This window comes from Struthio camelus, chromosome 8 (genome assembly GCF_040807025.1).
Source record: "Struthio camelus isolate bStrCam1 chromosome 8, bStrCam1.hap1, whole genome shotgun sequence".
Taxonomy (NCBI): domain Eukaryota; kingdom Metazoa; phylum Chordata; class Aves; order Struthioniformes; family Struthionidae; genus Struthio; species Struthio camelus.
This window is the reverse complement of record NC_090949.1, coordinates 23,268,513-23,289,677: the sequence shown is the minus strand read 5'-3', so window position 1 is coordinate 23,289,677 and position 21,165 is coordinate 23,268,513.

Here is a 21,165-nt window from a genome sequence, read left to right as displayed (position 1 = left end):
TGACTTTCTGTCATTCTATAGACTAGTGTCTCTAATGACTACTCTCCACCAATAACTGTCTTTTAAGAAAGATAGGGCTGGATTTTAAAGTGTGTTGGAAATAAAGCATGAATATTTGTTTAAGCAGTGTGTTACTTAACAGAGCTTCATGCTGTGATCCTGTCATAAGGTCAGAAGCTAGAAGGTATTGAAGTCTGGATAGAGGCTCTGCAGGTATAGTGAACAGTGGTACAGGTAATTCAACAGATAGCGCTGCTTACTCTGCGGTTCTGTAAACAAATGCAAGTATGGTGTCACTGCTAGTGGGCACCATCCTGGTATTTTCTGGTGTTTTAGACAAGATATATAACAAAATATCAAACTACTTAGAGTTACTGAACAAGAAACAGCTCTAATGTTTCAGTCCTAATGTCCGAGGTATAATGAAGGTAGCTATTGTTCTGTGCTTAAGCCAGCATCTGTGGTTCAAAATTAAGTGATTTTCATCTCCTGTCCTAAAGGCTTACATACTTCAAAATAGTGTCTGCATTTTCATCCCTAAAGCAGCTGCAGTTTGCTTAATTTTAAACACAATGGAACTTTGAGCCTTTGGACAATGATTTCACTAGAGATACTTAGATACGGAAAATGCTCTATTAATTTTGCTGCAGCATCCTCAACTCTCCAAAGACCACGGTTGAAGGACGATTCATTGCAATCTCAATCATTTTAGCAACATGTGAGGACCAGCAGTTTTTTACAACAATGCGTAATCTTTATGGTAAAAGGTGTTAATGGCTGCTCCCAAACGTGGCGTTCATCTATGGATTATTCATGGAACTTGTTACTCTTAATGGATCTGGATATGAATATAGCTATTGGATAATAGATATCGGATTTCATTTGTTGTCCATATATTTGCAGGACAGATCTTCTATGGATTTTCTAAATGTTTGTCTTGGTGATATAGCCTTTAGAGAGGAGAAAGGAGGAAAAGAATAGACTATAGTGCCACTCCAAGTAACTCTGTCTTCCTTTTCCAGTTTAGGAGAGTCATAGAAGGAGAATTGACTATTCTAAAGAACTTAGTTCCCAAAATCTAGGGGACTGTACAGGTTTCTGTGTGAAAAAATACTGTCTTCTAATAAAATTGGCACTTTTTCCTGATTTTCATGCCAGCTGTGAAAAGAACGGTGCGGTTCCTGCCTGATTTACTCAGGAATCAGATTTCCCATCATTCTACCAGAAAAATGGCCCACTAGGTTTTCAAATAAGCAGCATTTTATATAACTGAGTTTTCATTATGAATGGTATTTATTAAGAACAGTCTTTTACACATACATCACTAATGTGGAGGACAGGAATGATGGCAAGTGCATCAAAATCAGGCATGTTTGCACTAAAAGAGGTGGGAAAGCATTTGGAGACAGAGGGGTGGTGACATCAGGAAAAAAAAAGAAGAAGATCTGTGAGGAGTGAAAGAAAAGAGACAGGCCTAAAACACAAAGCAAAGCAGCAGACTGAGGTGAAAAAGTGAAAGGGAGGCTTGAGGTAAAAGGTGGCAGAGGATCAGAAACTGTAGTCTGGAAATCTATATAAAGGAAGCAAAAGCTACACATTCTGAAACAAAAAAATGACCCTCATCCCCTCCACTCTTTCAAAGGAAAGGGGAAACTGTAAAAAGAAAGGAGCAACAGATTCTTCTAGGGGAAGGACCATCATATCACAGAGACATATTTTAATACCTGGTGCTGGATTTTTACTGCTTGCAAAATTGCCTTTTCAGATAACACACGTGAATGGAATTTATAGTGTTTCATTCGTTAATACAAACCATGCTTTCCGCTTTTATCAGTTCCATCCTGCATTTGCTGCGACGTTCAGCTCATTTCCCTCTCCACATATTCACTGCAAAGGCTTTTTGGACAGGAAGAGTAGAGAGGGAAGTATTTAAATGCATGCAACATTGCAGCGTGGTACAGCTCTGAAAATTGTGGAACGCAGTTCCAAATAGCTTCTCTTTTTCTGTAGTCTTCTGTGACAGCATTAACTGCACTGCTCCTCCTGCATGGAGCACTCCTAACAATTTGCTCTAAGTCAGACAGCATTGACAATATTAATAACTCTTTAAACCGAGACTTTAGCATAACCTTCTACCAAACAACAGGTTTAAGCCGTAGCCAGAAGAGGATCGGTTTTGCCCACCTATTCAAATTTGTCCAGCACTAATGACTTCAAAAGCAATTTCCTCTAAAAGCTCAACAAAATATATTAATATGCTGTAGAATTAAACATACACATACATGCATGCACACATACATTCACATACCACTTTTTGCAGCATGTGTAATTAGTATCTGTTCTAACAGATCTGTTACCTGTTTACTGCTCCTTAGTGACATCACAAATTCTCTCTTTGCTATAAAGGAAACCACAACAGAACCAAATCTTCAGCAGTATTAATCCAGGAACTTTAAAGTGTATACAGAATTCCCCAGGAAGCAGATGCCTGCCTAGAAATTCAGCTTTTTATCACTTAACAAATTCAGCTTACCAGAAAACAGGTTTTTCATTTTCTTTTTTTTTCTAATTTGAAGGTTCAACTTTAATAGAAAGCAAATTTTAAAATAAAAATTCATTGAAAAACCTTGCCAAACATTTCACTTTGAAAGTGTCAAAATGAATTTTTCTGACCTTAACAGAATGTCTTTTTCTTCCTAAAATAAAATTGTTGAATGTGTCACATTTCTGTAGAACATTTTGCTTGGATGCATTGGCATTTTCTAATCTCTGATAAAATATTCTGTCAAAATATTCCCAACTGGCCCTATAATAAAGCAATAGAAATTTCTACCAGTTGAAGACATGTCTTTTTTTGTTCAGATACAACCACTCTAAGGAGAAATCTGCATATACACAATCATAATATGTTTTTCTGTGTAGGCTCTTTTTTATTGTTTTCTCCTACATTAGAAATGAAAGACCAGGATGGGAATGTTCTCCTTACATCTGCAAGTAATCGGTTTGAGTTACTCTGTGAAACCACCAGAAAAGAAAACAAACAAAACTGCATTAGAAGCACTATAAACTGTTCAGGGCCAACCTTTCTGGAGGAGAATGTCTGCAGTCTCTTTATTATTTCATTTTCCATAAAATGATGCACTGTTACAAAATCATATACCTTAAGTAAAAGGAACGTGCTTCAAAATAACCGTTCGTGGTACAAATAGATATTGCTGCTATGAGCGCAGCAATCTACGTGGTATAGTGGGAATCCTACGGAAAAATATCATTAGAACTAGTCAAATTTTTCCTTAATGATATTAACATAATAGATAAAAATCTTCATTTGGTTTATTAACATCCCACACTGGTAGTATTTAGCATTTCTGACAGCCAATGCCCAATGTCACTAGCATAGATATTAACTATGTTTATAAACTGTGTATATCTATAAACTATATAGATATCGACTGCCCCACTAATGCTACCTGTGTCCTGTCTGGATGCTTTCCTGGGTTGTCTACTGGAACCGTGATGCTGAAGTCTCATCTGGTACTGGTTTCAGAGGACTCCAGCAGAGACTGGCACTTTTCCTCTGTAGTCCATAAAGATTTTTTTTTTGCTTCATGGATTTTTAAACTGTGCAGTGAAATTGATGAGCAGATCGCAATGCCGTGCTACTGTAAGAGAGAAAATTGTAAGAGAGAGAAATTACTGCAAGAGAGAAGACAGTAGGGAAACGGGTAAACACAATTGGACTAAGGAATTAAAGCCTCTTTCCACAGAGCATCCTTTTTGGCTCTAGAACTTTTAGCGTAATGTTGGTTCAGTGGCCAATTTAGGCTTCCTTTCGGGGTGGAGAGAAGGGCAGGAAAGCTGGCATGTCTGCAGCGGTGTGAGGGGACGCGGGAGCAGCTGCACAGCCCGCCACGCTCAGCACTGCAGCATCTTGCCGTGGCCAAGTCCATAAAGGGCCAATGTTGTCCCCTAGTCAGACCCATCCTCAGCCCATCACGAGCTCCTGATAGCAGCCACCCAGATTTCATTTTATAGCGTACAGGCTCTGAATAGACCAAAGTAATTGAGAACCTATTTGCAAGGATATTTATGCATATCTTATCAGTGAGAAATGGTGTTAGCAAGTGAATATAGTAGGAATTCGCTAAATGAACCTGTTTGAAAACTCATAAGTGGCTTACTCATTTATCTAAGATATTGGAAGGGTTTGTTTAGGGTTTCCAATTCAATTCATAATATACTAATTTCAAACTACAGTTTTGGTTTTGATATGCTATTCCCTACTTTCTGGCACTGAATACGTATCATCTTATGTTCCAGGCATTGAATATGATTTGCCCAAAACACTACTTTCCCTGCTAGTTTCCCCCTGAGACTTTTTAGCTCTCTAAAGGAAGAGGGCAGTGAGAGAGATGTTGCTAGAGACTAGGTCAAAAATTTCATAGCCTTGGTGAATACATGACAGGAGATACCAGTGCAATTCAGGAGGTGCTCAGATTGTAACTTCTTTTTTTTCCTGCTTGGCAGAGCAATTCATAGCTTCCTCTCATTTGTTCCAATAAGTTTACTCTCAATGACGTCCAAAAGAGGTTAAAAGAAAACCCTGATCCCACAAGAACATGTGTGTATGAGAGCAGCACTGGGAGGGTAGAAAGGTGAGGAGGGGTGAGAGGGTGAAGGAGGGTAAAAAAGCCATGAAAGTCTTGTCTCCAAGCTTTGAGGCCTGAAACTTCGGCTACCTACATATCATCTGTGCATGCAAAGACAAAACCTATTTTTATTGGGAGATACTGCATTCAAGCAGCTATTGGCATTCCTATCATGCCCTAGAAGAATCTTCTATATGTTGTAGTACTTTCTGTCTATGTATCTGAGAGTTTCAAGAATTACAGAATGACCATTAAAGACTTCCAGTAAAGATGAAATCAGAAAAACCATCTCTGCAAGGAGCAGTCAGCCTGAAGTAGATGGCAGCATGACAATTTATCCCACCTGAGGTTTTTATCACCCTAAAGACAGCTAAATACAATCCTAACCAGTGATTTCTTTTTAATTATTTCACCTCATGTAATTATTTTAAAAACCCTGTGCTTTCAATACAGTATTGTTCCAAATCTGAAGGATGTTTTCAAAATGACTGAATTTTTTTAGTAGAATTGTGATATGCATTTAATTTCATAAACTCAAATGACATGGAAACAAAAGAACAGTTTAAAACTACTTTAAGCATTTCTATCATTGAAAGTTTATGCAGAACATAACATATAATTTTCAAATTTAACCTCTTGAACTCATATGTTTTACAGTACTGAGTTTACTCATTGAAAATTAGATACTGTCTGGTGGAAAAAATCTCCACCTAGAACTTTATCAAATCACAAACTGGAAAATTTCCCCATTTCTTAATGAAATCCATTCTTAGAAAAAAGTCATTGAAACATCTGGGGAATATTTTGGAGGTATAAAATGAGTAGAGTGACAAGCATATACAACTAAGCAGCTGAAGAACACGAATATTGGAATATCTGTTCCCCCTATACATTCCTTGCCTAGAAGTCCATATTCATTTGGCTGTGAGGTTTAGGTTATGAGTCAGTGTCCTCTGAAGTTAATAAGAGGCTACTTTTCTGGTCCGGTGGATAGCACTTTATTCCTTTCTTACCTTTTGCCCAATATGTTCACCTTTAGATGTCATCTTCTTTTTCCCTTTTGTGGAGGCTTTGCTTCAAATGTAAAACAAAAAAAACACTCAAGAATTTTTGTTCTTTTCAAAGAAGACATTTTTCCCCTTTCTGTCCTTAATTCAAAAATTCTAGAGAATGAATTGTGTATAATTACTTTCAATGTTACTATGTAGCCAATCTGCCTTACTGACACCCACAGACTAAATGATGTTTAATAATTTAATACTTCTGTGGAATAAGAGTAGACCAGCATCCGAGTTCCTTTTCATTTGTGTCTTATTTGAGAGCTGCTAACCGTTAAGTGCCAGAATGTAATGCACAGACAGTGTATTAGGCAAAAACACCTATCTAGTAATAGCAAAAACAAGCCCAAGAGAGGTTAGTATTTGTTTGGAGTCTATTTTTAGCATGTAAACTTCATGTTTTCATGTGATGCATGGGTTTTAAATATCACTTGGTGAGAGTAACAGCTGAAATACCTAGTAAAACAAATTACAGCTGTAGTTAGTTATTGTCTCGTCTGCCTTCTTTATTATCATGTAATCTTCTGGATTTTTCTTCCCACATACTGCAAATATCCTCAGTACTATACTTTGCTATTATATGGACATCTTAATTCTAAGGACCAGTTCTATCTGTCATGATAGGAAGCATTATAGCATAATGAATACTCTCATTTCCTGTAATTTTTAATAAAAAGCTTAAGCAGTTAAACTGTGCAATCCACTGGTGTTCATTAATGACACTGCATATTTTAATGGTGTATTTATTATGCAGCCATGCAGATAGAGCAGAAAAAAAAAATGTTCTGAGGATATTTTTTCAGTCTCCAGTTTCAGAAGCTGTAGCCAAGATGTAAAAAAAGCTTTTCCTTTACAGAGATGTGTTTGGGAGATTTCCAGATAAACTGCATTGGGAAATTGAAGATCTCTCTTTTCCTAGGATAAAAACTCTTCCAGAAACATGGATAATAGATATTTGGGCTTTCTATTATCAGAACATGACACATCTGGGAACCAGCCCCTGCCCCAGTACCCGGTTTTGGTAGCTCTGTCAACAGGAGCGCAACCCCTCTGCTTCCCTCCATGAGATCCTGAAGCAATTGGCTTGGGCACCATCTTTAATGCCTCCGGTCATCCTCTCCTCCTGAGTGTTTCAGTCAGGTACGTCGTCCTGTACACTTTAAGAACAGCAGATTGGATCTGGGGTGGTCCTTACGCTGCTCTTGGTTGTAACCCAGGATTTTGCAGCTAATGTGGCTCCCTATATTCACCCCCCACATTTTGCATAACCTTGGTTAGTGTTGCAAAAAGGGATGCAGGATTAGCCCTGAAAAATAATTTAGTCTCCATGGTGATTTAATCCTAGGCCTCTCTGAGGAAACTTTCCAAAGGTGCCCACAAGAGCTGTTAAATTATTCATTGTGCATAATATTTATTCCAAATGCCTCTTCCTGGTAGAAAATAACTCCTGAGCCAAGCCCTGTTTTCTCCAGGATTATCTGCCAAATAGCCTAAGAGATCAAATCTCAGCCCCTGCTTTAGTGACAAGTAGTTCAGTCGAGCATTTGTCCCCTCCTGCTGAGTATGTGTTGTGTGTGATTTCTCACATGCCATCGGTCAGGATGGTTAAGTAAATAGGAAGACGGACCAGAAACAAATGGTTAAAAACAGATAAAGAGGAAATGGTGTAAACATGTAGTACACATCCATGTTGAAATTTTAGACCATCATTTTTTTCTTTATAAATGCTTTTTCTTTAGGTTTCAGGCCTTCCAAATTCTGATAAATGCTATGCCACAAGGAACAGCAACTGAACTTGCTGTTTCTGTTCATGCAAATTGTCACAATTCATTTTCATTTTTATTCATGCAGCATCACACTACAGTCGTGATGTCTGCAACAAAGACATTTGCCTACAAGGAGAGCCTGATCCTTTTCCACTGACTATGTTTGTTACAACTTTCAGAGTGGTAATGACTTTCAGTCACTTCCAATCTCGCTAATAAAACTCAACCCTGTAATTTAGATGTGAAAGGCTATCATGTCATTATTATACAATTCCTGAGCTCCTACTCCCTCCCAGGACTACTCGAAAATAGGTATATTTTTGGTACTTCAAAATGATAAATTGTAGAATATTTCTAGAGTTTAAATATTTCTGAGAGAGCAATTCTTCACTCCCTGCTGTTTACAAGGGAAATACTGTCTACAAATAATACATTACATTAGCTGTCCTCTTTATCATAAAGCCATGTTGAATACTTGTAACATTTATAAAAAGACACCAACCGATTGCAAGATGAGCGTTACCCTTGAGCAAATTATGAACACATTTATTTCAGTCTTATGCGTTTGAAACTAATTTTCTGGTAATATCAAAAGTGTTCATAGAATTAATTTCCTGTCAGTTCAGCAGTATTCAAGTGAATATTTTATGATTTTGCATTAGCTGTATTTGTCTAGAGTTGTGACATGATCGAGTCATTCTCTGAGGGAAACACATTAATAATTAAACTCTGTCCAACATGGAGTGCTAAAGATGACAGCATAATTGTACATTTCAGAGACCATTTCACAAGGCAGAGAATGAGAATTGCCCTGCTACCATTTAAATGTCAGTTTAGAATTTCTTTCTAAAATTAAAATAGTGTCGCAAAAACGAAAAAAAAAAAAAAGAAGAGAGGAGAGGAAGACTGATGTCAAATTTTGGACCTTGTCCCCTTTTGTTTTCCCTTTCTTTTAATATTTGAGCTAAATGTAAATGACATTTCAGGAAGAAAAGGAAAAGGGAGAAGCCAGATAAATGATCATCTCTGAGATTCCCCCTCCCTCGTCTTTGGACAATATAATATCATCACTGCTTATAGGACTAGAACTGTTTAGATGATAAATGCAACACGCATAGATTAGCTCCGGAGAAAATACTGCCACCTGACACTGAAAGCTTTGATTGGTTTCAGCCCTTACATTTGACTCTTTTTTGCCCTGATAACTTCAGCAGTATTTTAAGATTTTAATCTACTTTCTAGTCAAATACCCATGGATAGATCACTATATTATTTCTTATTTATGTTTCTTTTTCAGCTTCTGAAAGTAGAACATTATTGGGCTTTAGCTAGGAGATTTCTAAAATTTCTGAGGCATATATTTTGCAACCACTTAAGCTTCCACAACGAGATGTGCCTGTGCTATCCTGGAGAGATATAGGCAAGCCCTGTTTATTGATTCTGTATGCAGACCACTTAAGGAACACAAATCCTTACAAAATGCATAAATTTCGGATGTATCCATATTCCATAAGACTCTTTTTTGCACAGCCTGTGGCTGACTTGAATGACAAAGAATTCCCCTTTTGACTAGGGCTGAGGTGATGCCTCCCTCATTCACTCCATCTTTTTCCCTTTTCTCTGTGCAGCTTTAGAAAAATGCCCGAATGAGAAAAGTTAGCCAGACAGACCCAAGCAAATAGGAATAAGGGCAAGAGCAGTCTCCCAACTGTCCCGTGACAGTCTCCTCACGTCAGGTGCCTGCCATGCCGCCTCCATCTTATGTCTCTTCTACTCGGCTGCCTCATCCTTGCAGAGCCTCTGCACTTTTCTCGCATGCGCTTTTCAGCTGATGCCCTCCTAACAAATCTGTAATTTTTTTCCACGTAAGAACATTTACCAAATTGTACCCACCTCCTATCATTTCTGCATTCACTCATTTGTGCTAACCCTTTTCCTTCACCCATATTTCCCATCTCGTCCATTTAGTTTCTAAGCAGCTTAGGCAAAGCATTTACTCCTCTGTCTTTGTACATCATCTAGTGCAATAGCCCCTTCTTGGCCACTACTGTATGAAACATGATTGATCATAATAATCCATTTCATTTCACTCAACTCGTTTATATCTCTGTGGAATAATTCACAAATCATTTAGGGCAAACAGGAGCTTTGCATGGATCTGCTCCCTGTGTTCTAAGGAGTACGTTTTAAATTTTTTTGGTATACAAATGAAAAAAAAAAGGAATATTTGATCTCAACTGTGAACAGATTTCAACATTTGATGCTATTTTATGAAACAGTTAATTGAAAAGAAAGTGAGCAGAGGAGGAATTGCTACAATGCTAAAAGTGATTGTGATAGTCCTTATCAGTGTTTATACATGCTCATAGCTGGGATCTCAGTAGAAATATAGTTCTGAAGGACTATATGATTTTGCATTTGCTGAGGATGAGGTGCACAGCAGCCTTAGCATTTTTTTACATATTTTTTACATATTTAGGAACACTATAAAGCAGTGTTTGTATATGAAATATACCTATCTCATGTCTTTGAAAACAATTTTACGTGAAAAGCTGGTAGTTGTGGACTCCAATTTGTGCTTGCACGTATAAAGAAGCTTATCTGTACAGTGCTGAAGACAGTTAATGCTGATGGCATCTTCAGGTACATGGAAAGAAAGAAAAAACATAAGAATATGACAATAAAGACTATTTATAAAGCTGCACAGTGTGAAACCCTGACTGGGTTAAATCTATGTATACTGTAGTTAAAGACCACACATTTCTTCATTCCCAAAAACTAAGATACAGTTGCTTCAGATAAGAATTCATACCTGATTTTATAACGGCAGTTAAATAACCTGTAACATGTGATTCATTTTTTGCTAACATCAGTTTATATTATACTCTTGTTTCAGTACGACTGACTATGCTATGTAAATTCCTACCGCCATCAACCCACTTTTAAATTCTATGGAACTAACTAAAGCAATCGATACTACTTCTACAGAGTAATTATATCTCCTGTAAAAAATATCTGTTCTAAATTTGCTATGAACTATTTTCAGTAAAGATCTCCGTACTCCAGTAGTTATTATTTGACCAGATAAAAAATACAACTGATCAATGTTCACCACCCTTTCATTTCACAATGTTCCTTATTTCCCATACTTCAAACAACTGAAGCTTCTCTAATATTCACAGATATTGTAGTTTATGAGAATATTGTAATTGCTTGTTGTTTCAAATATTTAATTTTATATAACATGTTACAGCAGATGAAAATCTTTTGAAATGCCATTCTTTGAAAAGCGCGTAAATAGGATCACACAAGATACTTAGTGATTCACACAGTTAGGAGAACGGTAAATTATTCCATTTCAAACTCCAACAGAAGAAAATATTAAGGAAGCTGATATGATTTATCAGTTATGATTCTTTTTCTTCAGAAATGATTTTAAACTATTTTTCCAGAACTTTCCCTTTCAGGTAATTTGTCTTTGATTGCAATGCTCTCATCTAGAAAAGAGAGATGGCAGGAGCCTATGAACCTGTGACATGTAGCACTTAAAATTCTGCCACCTTTTGAACAAAGATGAAACAAGGATAGTATTTACACATGGGAAACACTTGTTCACTACATCCCTTTGGTCAAGTTGAGGCCCAGTGAGGCACCAGAACACTGAAAAAATATGAATATGGTTTAATAAATTTTTATAGACAACAGACATTCATCAGTAATTAAAATGTTAATGCTAGTGCTATAACACATGCGAATAATGATATTGCTGATGTGCATATACCTCCTGGGATTAATCCGCTATAATACTATTCCCTGCAGTAGAAGGGGCAGTGGCTGGATTCTTGGTCTCCAGTTAAGTTCAGTATTTTTGGTTAGAACTAAGAGTAGGTCTATGGGAATCTCAGAAGAGAACTCTCCCAAATGTATTTGTAGAAGCAAACACTTTAGGTTTTGTGTTTGTATGAATTTTCAGACTGGAAATAAAACCTCTAGGCAAACAAAGCAGTCCCTTGGGAGGAATGAGAATTGGCCATGTTCTAAGGCAAAGTCAGCTCAGAATACAAAAAACTTTCCCCGCTTAAAATAAGAACAAAGCAATGCAACATGTCAGAAAAAAAAACAAACTCAAATGAACAAAGGCCTGCTTTGTCGCGGTTGCAATGTAGTAGAGAGATACCTAAGCCAGTAGCAGCAGCATAAATCTTGGCAGGGGTTTCTCTTTTCCAGTCCAGGTTTTTCACTTGTAACTGCTATTTATTTCTTCTGTGTTTATAGGACCATTGCTATTTAGCAGTTTAGGGTAATTCACTTAATTCATATGGAAGAGCCTATTTGCTTGTTACTGGACTAGCTATACTATATATGCATAACTATATGTATACAACCTTAGTAATACATGTGTTTTATGATTAGAAGCAAATCTTCAGAGACTTTTTGTTCCTTTCTACTTTCTATTCCACCTTTTGTGCAACTGAAACCTCAATTAAAATGTCAGTTTTCCTGTTTAGCATCAATGTTGAAGATTTTTCATCCATATTCACATTCTTCTTCTTTTTTTTTTTTTAAATCTTACTGTACCCTAGAATTTAGCAGGCTGAGCCTGTTTCTTGTAGAATAATCTGTGTACATTGTTGATATAGATTTCACCTGTAAAATTTGTCCTTGCATGCACAGCTAGGACTTCATTAATGCAAAGGGGGACCCTTGCATCTGCTATCATTAGTGACATCTAACACTGATACCGAAAACCTCCACATAGCCAAAGAAGACAGAATGGCTTCCCTAGACAGTGATTCAATGCACTCAGGATCCTACTTTTCTTCCACTCATTATGTAAGGATCTTAAGGTTCAGTGCCGCAAGATTAATGCTCTATTCCCTAAAATTAGTGATACCTTTTGCAAAAGGTTATTACTCAAGTATAAGTTTGTACATGCATATGTCTTTTTGCATGGAGAAAATGTGACTTTTTGCATAAAAGGACAAAAATACATATTCTAATAAGAAAAAAAGCAACAACACAGGTTCATTTTGCTCCCTATGAGTACATGAAGAAGCCCTGCAATACCAACACACCTCCCATCCATATCACTGGCTATCTCTGAATAAATGAGCCCTGTCGGATTCCATTCTGGATCTTATGTTTCTGCTAATGATCATGATTAAGATGAATAACTGGCCTTTGCTTTTCCTTTTTTCTGCTGATTCCTCCATTCTTGACAGACGTATTGTTGCTACAGTTATTGCTGCTGGTCCAACTGCATAATGTGAGGAGAATCTACAGAGATACAAACAAGCTCTTTAGCAGCCAAGTGAAGAAAAATCTCTTTGCAAACAAGTAAAGCTAGTAAAATTGCTAGTGATAACCAGATATCACAGGAGGTATGCTATAGCAGTCCTACTGTAAGAAAATCCTAAACAAGATGTGCCTAAACCTGGAACTGGCTCTGTGTTATAATGGTTTAACAAACTAGAGGCTGTAATTTTTTGAAGTTAATTGAAATGGGCATATGCCTTAAAAAAATTGAGGTAGAATCCTCACTTCGTTAGTATCACTGACTCAGATGTAGCTGAGTACAAATGGTCACTCTGTTAGAGCCAAACTGTGTCATAACTGTTGCTATTATTTTCCATTAAGTGATTTCCAGACATATTTGGATTGCAAGCCTTTTGTAAAGACTCCAGCTTTTTGCAGTGTATTTTACAGCACTTAACATATTTAATGAACAAGCTATCCTAAAGTACCTTGAGCACAGAGTAAATATAAAACAGATGAACATTGAAAAAAATAGATACAAACAAACATTTTTTCCTCTAGTTTCAGTTATGCCAAGCTACAAATTCTCTTTCTGGTCAGTCAAAGAACCTAAAAAGATATCTACTATTTAAACTAGGAGATAGAGTATCCTATTTATAAGGAAGCCTAACATCATAAAGCTCTAGTGGTTAGAGGGATACTACATGGTACTGTCCTTCATTCTTTTCTTAATAGACACTTCCTATAGCACAAAACCCCTTCTCGTTACTGCACTTGATATTTGTGACAATTTAGGGAACTTACACAGAATTAATGAAATGATAACGTGGAGTTAGAACATTACAGTATTTCTGCAAGTATTTGTAGAATCTGATCTTACTGACAAGGGTTCTAGAAGGCTTGTAGATCTGAGCACAGATCTGTTACTAAATCTTACCAGGAGTCTACTGTAACTGAAACAGTTTGGGATAAAAAATATCCTGTGGTGGAGAATAAATTTTCTCATATCTATCAGCAAGAGATGGGTGTCTTCCCACCCTCCAATTTCCGAAGACATTAAAAAAAAAGATAATGGAAGATTTGGCAAGGAAAGAGAGAAACAATTCAAAAACTGTAAAAAAAAAAAGGATTGTGGCAAGATTTAGAAGTTATTTTGTGGGGAGGGAGTGAAAATGGTAATTTGATTTTCACAGCAGGACAGAGGGAAGTTGTTTAGCTGCGGAAGAAGAAGAAGAAAAGAAGAAAAGAAGAAAAACAAACTTCAAGATTGGAAGGTTCAAAATGCAGGCTAAGATGCACAATGTCTTACACGTCCATGATGCCCCGAAGAATGTCCGAGAGCGATTAGGAAAATGAGACAAATTCGAGGCTTATTTATTGTATTCTTTTTTGACATTTATGTCCAGATATACAATAAAGACTAGTGATTTTGTCAGAAACTTATTTTTTTATTTTTTTTAAATGGTAAAGCAGAAGGCTCATACCATCAGAGGTGAATACACAGAGGATGTTTGGGCTCCTAATGAATCATGGGACACGGGCCCTGATTTCTGCATTTGAGAAACTGGAAGGAGATGTAATCATGGACACTTTGAGAAGTGGGAGAAGTGGGACACTGGGAGAAAAGACTGGTGCAATACCAGGATTTTTTTGCCAGACTCTGAAGACTTAGACAACACTGCAGCCAGTGGGTTACAGCCTGTTGCAGCAGTCTGGTAAATGTCTAATGTGAGAATAAACAAAATTGCCGACATTTTATGGCGTCTCCAAGGATTCCCAAAAGCTTCCAGATTAAAATACAATCCTCTCTCTCCCCAAATAATTAGATTGTAGTTGGTATAAAGCATTAGTTCATATAAATCAAGGAAAGAAACATCACCTTTGGTTAATAAAGTAAAGGAAAGGAAAATCTTTTGTTTGAAGATGAGGGCCTGTACCTTTTCCATGCAGTTTTAGAAACAACTTATCGTTAAATTGCTAGATATTTCTTTTTTTATTATTTAGATACCATTGAACGTACTGTTAGATTGCACTGAAAAAAAAAGAAGGAATTCTGATCACTGAGAGGACTGATTTCTCTGCACCGACTGAAGTCAATGGAAATGTTCCTATCCTGTTCAGTGGTTTCAGGACAGAGCCAAACTGAGAAATTAATCCTGAAACCAAACATGTCACTTGCAGCCAGGATGCAACATGATAAAAAATCTTACTCTACATCGTGTTGTTTATTTTGATTCGCTTTATTTTATTATTTCTTTAAACTCTACATTTGGTATGGGATGAACACTTGAGAGATGTAAGCTTCCCCTATTAAAATAACTTGTTTTTACAGGTAGAATTTAGGAACACCAAATGCATGAAAAGATCTTAATGTGTGACAAGCAGGCTGCCCAATCCCCTCCTCGACCTAGCATGTTCTGCCTCTCTTTAAGGGAACTGTTTGCACTGGAGCTCTCTCATGGGCTGGCACATAAATCTTAAAAATATCTTTGAAGCCCATCTGCTGTAGTGCTTCATTTATAATGAAAATTAAAGGTGCCAACCGTAACTAGTTTTGATACGCCAAGTCTCTTCCATAATGCCAGTCTGCTGCATCTCAGGGGAGACAATTTAAACAGCACATATTTCTAGGACTTGTTCATAAGCTTATGAACAAATGTTCTTAGAGATGAAATCACCAAAACTACAGACATGAAAGACTCAATAATAGACCATTTTGACAATTTAGCTGTCAATGCAAGATTGTCAGCTTAGATGTATTCTCATGAGTTTAGTTTGTCTGATTTTCCATATATATTTTGTACAATACGTATATTTAGAAGTAAACAGCTCTTGAAGAACAAACTTTGTTATTTCTCTTCTCTTTTTAATGGGCATATGACTTTATTTCCTAACAAAGTTAAACCCAGTAAATATGTTAGCAACATAGTAATTGATATTAATGTTGAAGAGATATATTTGTTTTCCTGTGGGGCTTTATGTCTTGTAGAGACAGAGTAAGGAAGTCAGCATAAAATGAGTAATTACATATTAGCCTAGAAATCTTCCACTTCTGTATCAGGCTTGATTGTCCGTGTAAGTTAGTGTTTAATGTACATTTCAGGAAAGCTTTTCACTAGAGATTTTATTCCATCATGGGAAGAAAAGTAAAATAAAAAACATCCTTAGATGCTTGGGAGTTTTGTCACCATTATGTCCCATAGCATGATAGAAACAGTGTTGAGAAAATAGTCCATAGAAATATTTGGAATAGCAATTAGAGAATCTGGATTTTACTTTACCCACGATCTAGAGCCTGAAAATGGGAGTTTCTGTAACACCTTGTCTCAGAGAAGCATTGAAATAACATGGAGGTTAAATCTCAAATATTTGAATAAAGTTGGAAAATCCCAGAAGTAAAATAAATCCAGGTATTATTGAAACATTAACAGGATCATAGAACTTTCAATTCAATGGAAATAGAAAGGTACCAAATAACTCTGAAACTTGGATTATTACACTTTCTTCAGTACTGCCACAGGAGCAATACATACTTAGTAGAGTGTCTGGAGTATGATCATTCTATAACCATTTGTATTCTTCCTATAAATCTGAGAAAAGCTCTCTATACAAATGATTAGGGGATTAACTTTCCTTGTAAGTAGGTTCGCATTATGCATGGTCAAAGTCATATCACAGGCACACATGGAAAAAACATTTCAAGGGTAATAATTACATTCACATGTTGGCTAATTGGGCCCTCAGGGGCTTAGTTCCTAATAATAAGAAGGTATGCAGGAAAATACCACCAAAAACAGTATGTATAGAATGAGTAGGAGTTTAAATGGGCTATCCTGGCTGTATAAAAGCCGTAAAACTCGATAGGAAAAGAATGCAGTTACTTGCCAAGTATCTCTAAACCATAAAGGTTTTTTTGATGTCATTATCAGAAGGAGAGGCGAAGAGGCTATATTGTTCTAAAGGAAGACAAATCTAAGAAATCTGCAAACACCTATTGTAGCCTCAAGTGGAATTTCTTGCGAGCTGTAAGGATATCTAGCAATGATTGAGTCAGATGAGAAGGAAGGAAAAAAAAGAGCAACAAAGAGATCCATGAAAGGTAAAAGAAACTTACAGGAAAAGAGGAAGAGAGGAGTCGTGTTTGTATGTCACTGAGACCTATTAACCAGAAATGAAATGCTCTAAAAACTTTAGATATTCATTAATTAAAATTGCATAAGCTTTAATGACATTGTTTATTAGTTTAGCTAAGGGCAGCATTTTTATCTCGCATAATTGAAAACTGTATTTTATTACCTTGATTATAAACAAGGTGAAATATACAGGCTTTACTTTTTGCTCCATGCCTCTCAGGGGACATGCCTATAAGACAGTAAATTATAGAACTTTTACAAGGTTGTAATTCATTTTATTTCATATCAAATAGTATCCTTTTGACATATCTATAAAAGTCTCACTGTTTATAGTAAATGTGTATGTAATATTACATTACACCTCATAACAGAGAAACTGGCAGGAACCCTGAAGCTGAGTAAGAACAAGATTGTCTTTATCTCTTAAACCTGTCATTTTAATTTTCCACTCTAGATAGTGCCTTATAAGCAGCTTGACTTAAGTTCCTGGTGGCTGTTAGACCACAGACTTGTAACATTTTGAATTTAGTACCTAATCAAATTGCCTTGCTTTCAGTATTCTTATCTTGATTTATATGAACGGATATACCATACCTTCGTAAGTATACCCAAAGGAATATAGTATTTTACAGCATTCTAAATGCAAATCCTGTTTTCTTATTTATGCTGTGGCCAGTGCAACCACGCCATTAAAAAGAATTTCAAATGAAATGCAGAGAAATTGAAATGACAATTTCAGTATTCTAAAATCTTGAATCACCAACCTGGTGCTCCACAAGCTGTTTGTGACAGCATGAAAGTGCTGTGAACAAATCAAGTTTCATACGCAAAATCTGGTCTTTGTGAAGCTGAAATTAAATGCCCATCTACACACAAAAGGAAAATTTCTTTTGTGCCTAGTTTAAAATTTGTCTCTAACTACCGTATTTGTGATCATGTAATACTATACTTCAAGATAGTTATAATAAGATTACTTTGTAAAAATAAAGTTGGATCTCACTTTCACAGTATGTATCAGTCAAATCCGAAATATGAATTTAAGTATCTAGGCCCGCTTCTCATTATACCTTTGATTTCACCACACGATAGGGATCTAATCTGTGGCTAGATACAGGTATAGGTGTGTGTGTAAGAGACGAGGAGAATGAACAGTATCATTGATGCAGGAGTTAAATAGCTTGGCTAGTTCAGCTAACCATTGCAATAGAGGAGAAAAATAATGATCATTGATACCTTAGTAAGAAAACTGTTTATTAGTCATATTTCTGCCATCATACGCTAGCAAATTTCCACACAAGGGCATGAATATTGACAGGATGTCCATGATGACACACAAGTCTCCACAAGAATGTCCTCCAAGGCAATTATAAGACTGACGTTGTCAACCTGGATTCTGGAGCAAGGAGTAGTGTTTCTCATTTAATCAGAAATATACCAGGTAGGCTATTTTACAAGGGAGACAATATTGGCAGTGTTGATAGATCTGATATCTTTAGATTTCTGACCTACCCTCCCTGGGACGATCTGAAGAACTGAAATCTCAGAATTATTATTTTAGGTCACTTTCACCTTCAGGAAACCAATACTGCATTGTCATCCAGTGCTTCAGACTTAACATTTTCGTCATATCCGTAATAGATAGAGATCAAGTTTGTAAATAAAGATTAAAAGCTGAGGGGACAAGACTGCTGCCTAAACATGAGCTAGGGAAAATCAGTATTGATGCCAATTTCCATTCCGAGAATGCTGAGTAATACATATTGCTATGATGCATAAAGGAGCAGTCAGGATTATTGTTAAGGCTAAAGACTATTTCCCTCTCGAGGCAGAAAGAAATGCAGAAATAGAATTCTTGGTACGGGTTGCAAACACAAATGTGAGTGAAAACAGATAATGTATTCCCTCCTAATTTCCTTGAAAAGGACAGAGAGTGAGAACTCCAAACTGAAGTAGATAACTATGATGAACTGTAGGAAAATACAATGTGGGGAAAGATGGCAAGATAACTAGAAGGTTGCAGAAGCAAGTAAAATTTAGAGTGAGTAAAACTCAAAGTGCTTATTAATGAATGACCAAAGCAGAAAATCTGATGACAAATTCGTTTAGAGGCTTTTTCTGAGTACAGATGTAGTTTCTGGTATAAAGACTCAGTAGAGCACTATCAAGTAAAATTATAAATATTGACCAAGAAAAATATATCAATAAATGATTAAAATAGAATCAAACTTAAATATGCACTAGGCATGAAACAATATACAACTCCTAATTTTTAGCGATAGTACCCTATAGACCCAAAATTTTGATTGTGTAAATTTAAGACATGGATAACTCTCCTGTGAGCACCATGAACAATTTAAAAAAAAAAAAAAAAAAAAAAAGCATGGCTGAAGATGCCTTCTGAAATCACAAAGGAAGATATTTGAGGCAACATGAAGAAACACCTATCACAACTAGTAGTAATAAGTGTTCGTACCCAGGAACCCATCTTTTGACAGGAAATTTAAATAAACATGATAGGAAAAGCCATTTACAAAAAAATTATTTGCAATACATGGAAAAAAGAGAATGGGAAAGCTATATAAAACAAGAAATGTAAGAGACAAATAGATGAGAAAAGTTCCAATAAAGTCCAGTGGTTACTTCCTGATGAGATAGTTCAGAACTCCCCCTCTAAGATATATGACTTTGGAGTAAGTCATTCTCTAAGTTATTAGAGCATTAAAAAAAAAAAAAAAAAAAAACTCCTTCTAGGTATAGGCCAGTTTTAGGGAGTTATTGTGTAAATCAAGTAGAATTACCACCAGGCGACAGGATGTCAGTCATGGTTCTGGTTTGTTTTGTTCTTCACAGGGCCCTGGAGACCAAAATTCACTTATTGGAGACCAATTAGCTATCAGAAGTGGTGAAGCTGGCGGAAAACAGACACTCAGAGACAAGTTGTGTTCTGTCTAATTTCAATAGCAAATGAATGAGGTCACTGAGGGAGACAACAAGAGAAGAGCAATCGTTCAGATCAGGTGTTCAAGGGATAAGAACTGTATTTTTCACTTTGCTGTCTGTACGATAAGCATAAAAATATTTTCCTTCTCCCGGCTTTTCTTCCCTTTGGTTTACATTTTAAACTTTTCACAACTGTTTCTTACTGCATGGCTACACAACTTCTAATAGTTTTAGTGCAAATATGATAAATGGTGAATTTTTGTGATAACCCTCAGTAATCAGCCAAATGGCTATCTTGTTTATATGGTACCATGTTTACACGGTACGCATGGTACCGCCTCTTTTGTTTACATGGTACCACTCTCTTACTATCTGAGAGTAAGATAAGGCCCTTGTATAGTCAAGCACTTCTGACCATCAACACAAATTTTTCCCCAGGTGATCAGAATAATCAATAGAGTATTCAAAAAGAAATTGTTGCAATAATGGCATATAAATAACGTTTATATGGTCATATTTGTCTAACGTTATTTTACTGGACTAGGTTATTCTTACCTCTCCATAATGAAAAGGAAAGATAAATGATAAGCCACGAAAGAAAGACACATCTTATTCAGTACTGGTATTTCTACAGATGATAGCTCTAGTTATTATTTAAGGCAGGTATTAATCTGAATGTTTTTTTCACTGAGAAAACTAAAAAAAAGAGGAATGTGAGACCACCTGGTCAAGGCTGTTCAAGACAGCTCTGGTCTGAGGATGACTAGCACCACATACATACAAAGAAGAGAGCAGACCAACACACCATCAGTAACCAAGAAGAGAATGACCACGTTTCATAAGATTCTGCTTAATTATTCAGGTTTTATTGAATTACCTTGTGAAAGAGTTGGGCACCTTCCAGTAACATACATATTCTATACCAACTATTAGGACAAGAGAAATCCAAGAAACTACTTTTAATAAAGAAAAATAAATAACTTTGCCTTAGGTGAATTATTCAGTTGAAAAAGAAAGTAAAGGCCGTGATAGAAATCCACACTCCAGCCCCAAAGGGCTAGGAATATTTGTTAATTAGGAAACCAGGTATAAAGTTCAAACTATTACAAAGGACAATTGGAAACTGTTACTGCCTTGGGATGTTTTATAATACAGACATCAGATACAGACCTTCCAGTTCTGCTTGCCTAGCTCTTTTTGGCATCAACAAGTTCATTCACCTAAATATAGTAAACAGTCTGAACTGATCAGGTAAAAAGGTATGCATTATCTCTTTAATAATGGAAGTAATGTGCAAAACAGAATTCTCTGAATATTAGTATTGTATACGTAGTGTTCTGTTGAATAAAGATACACACTCAAG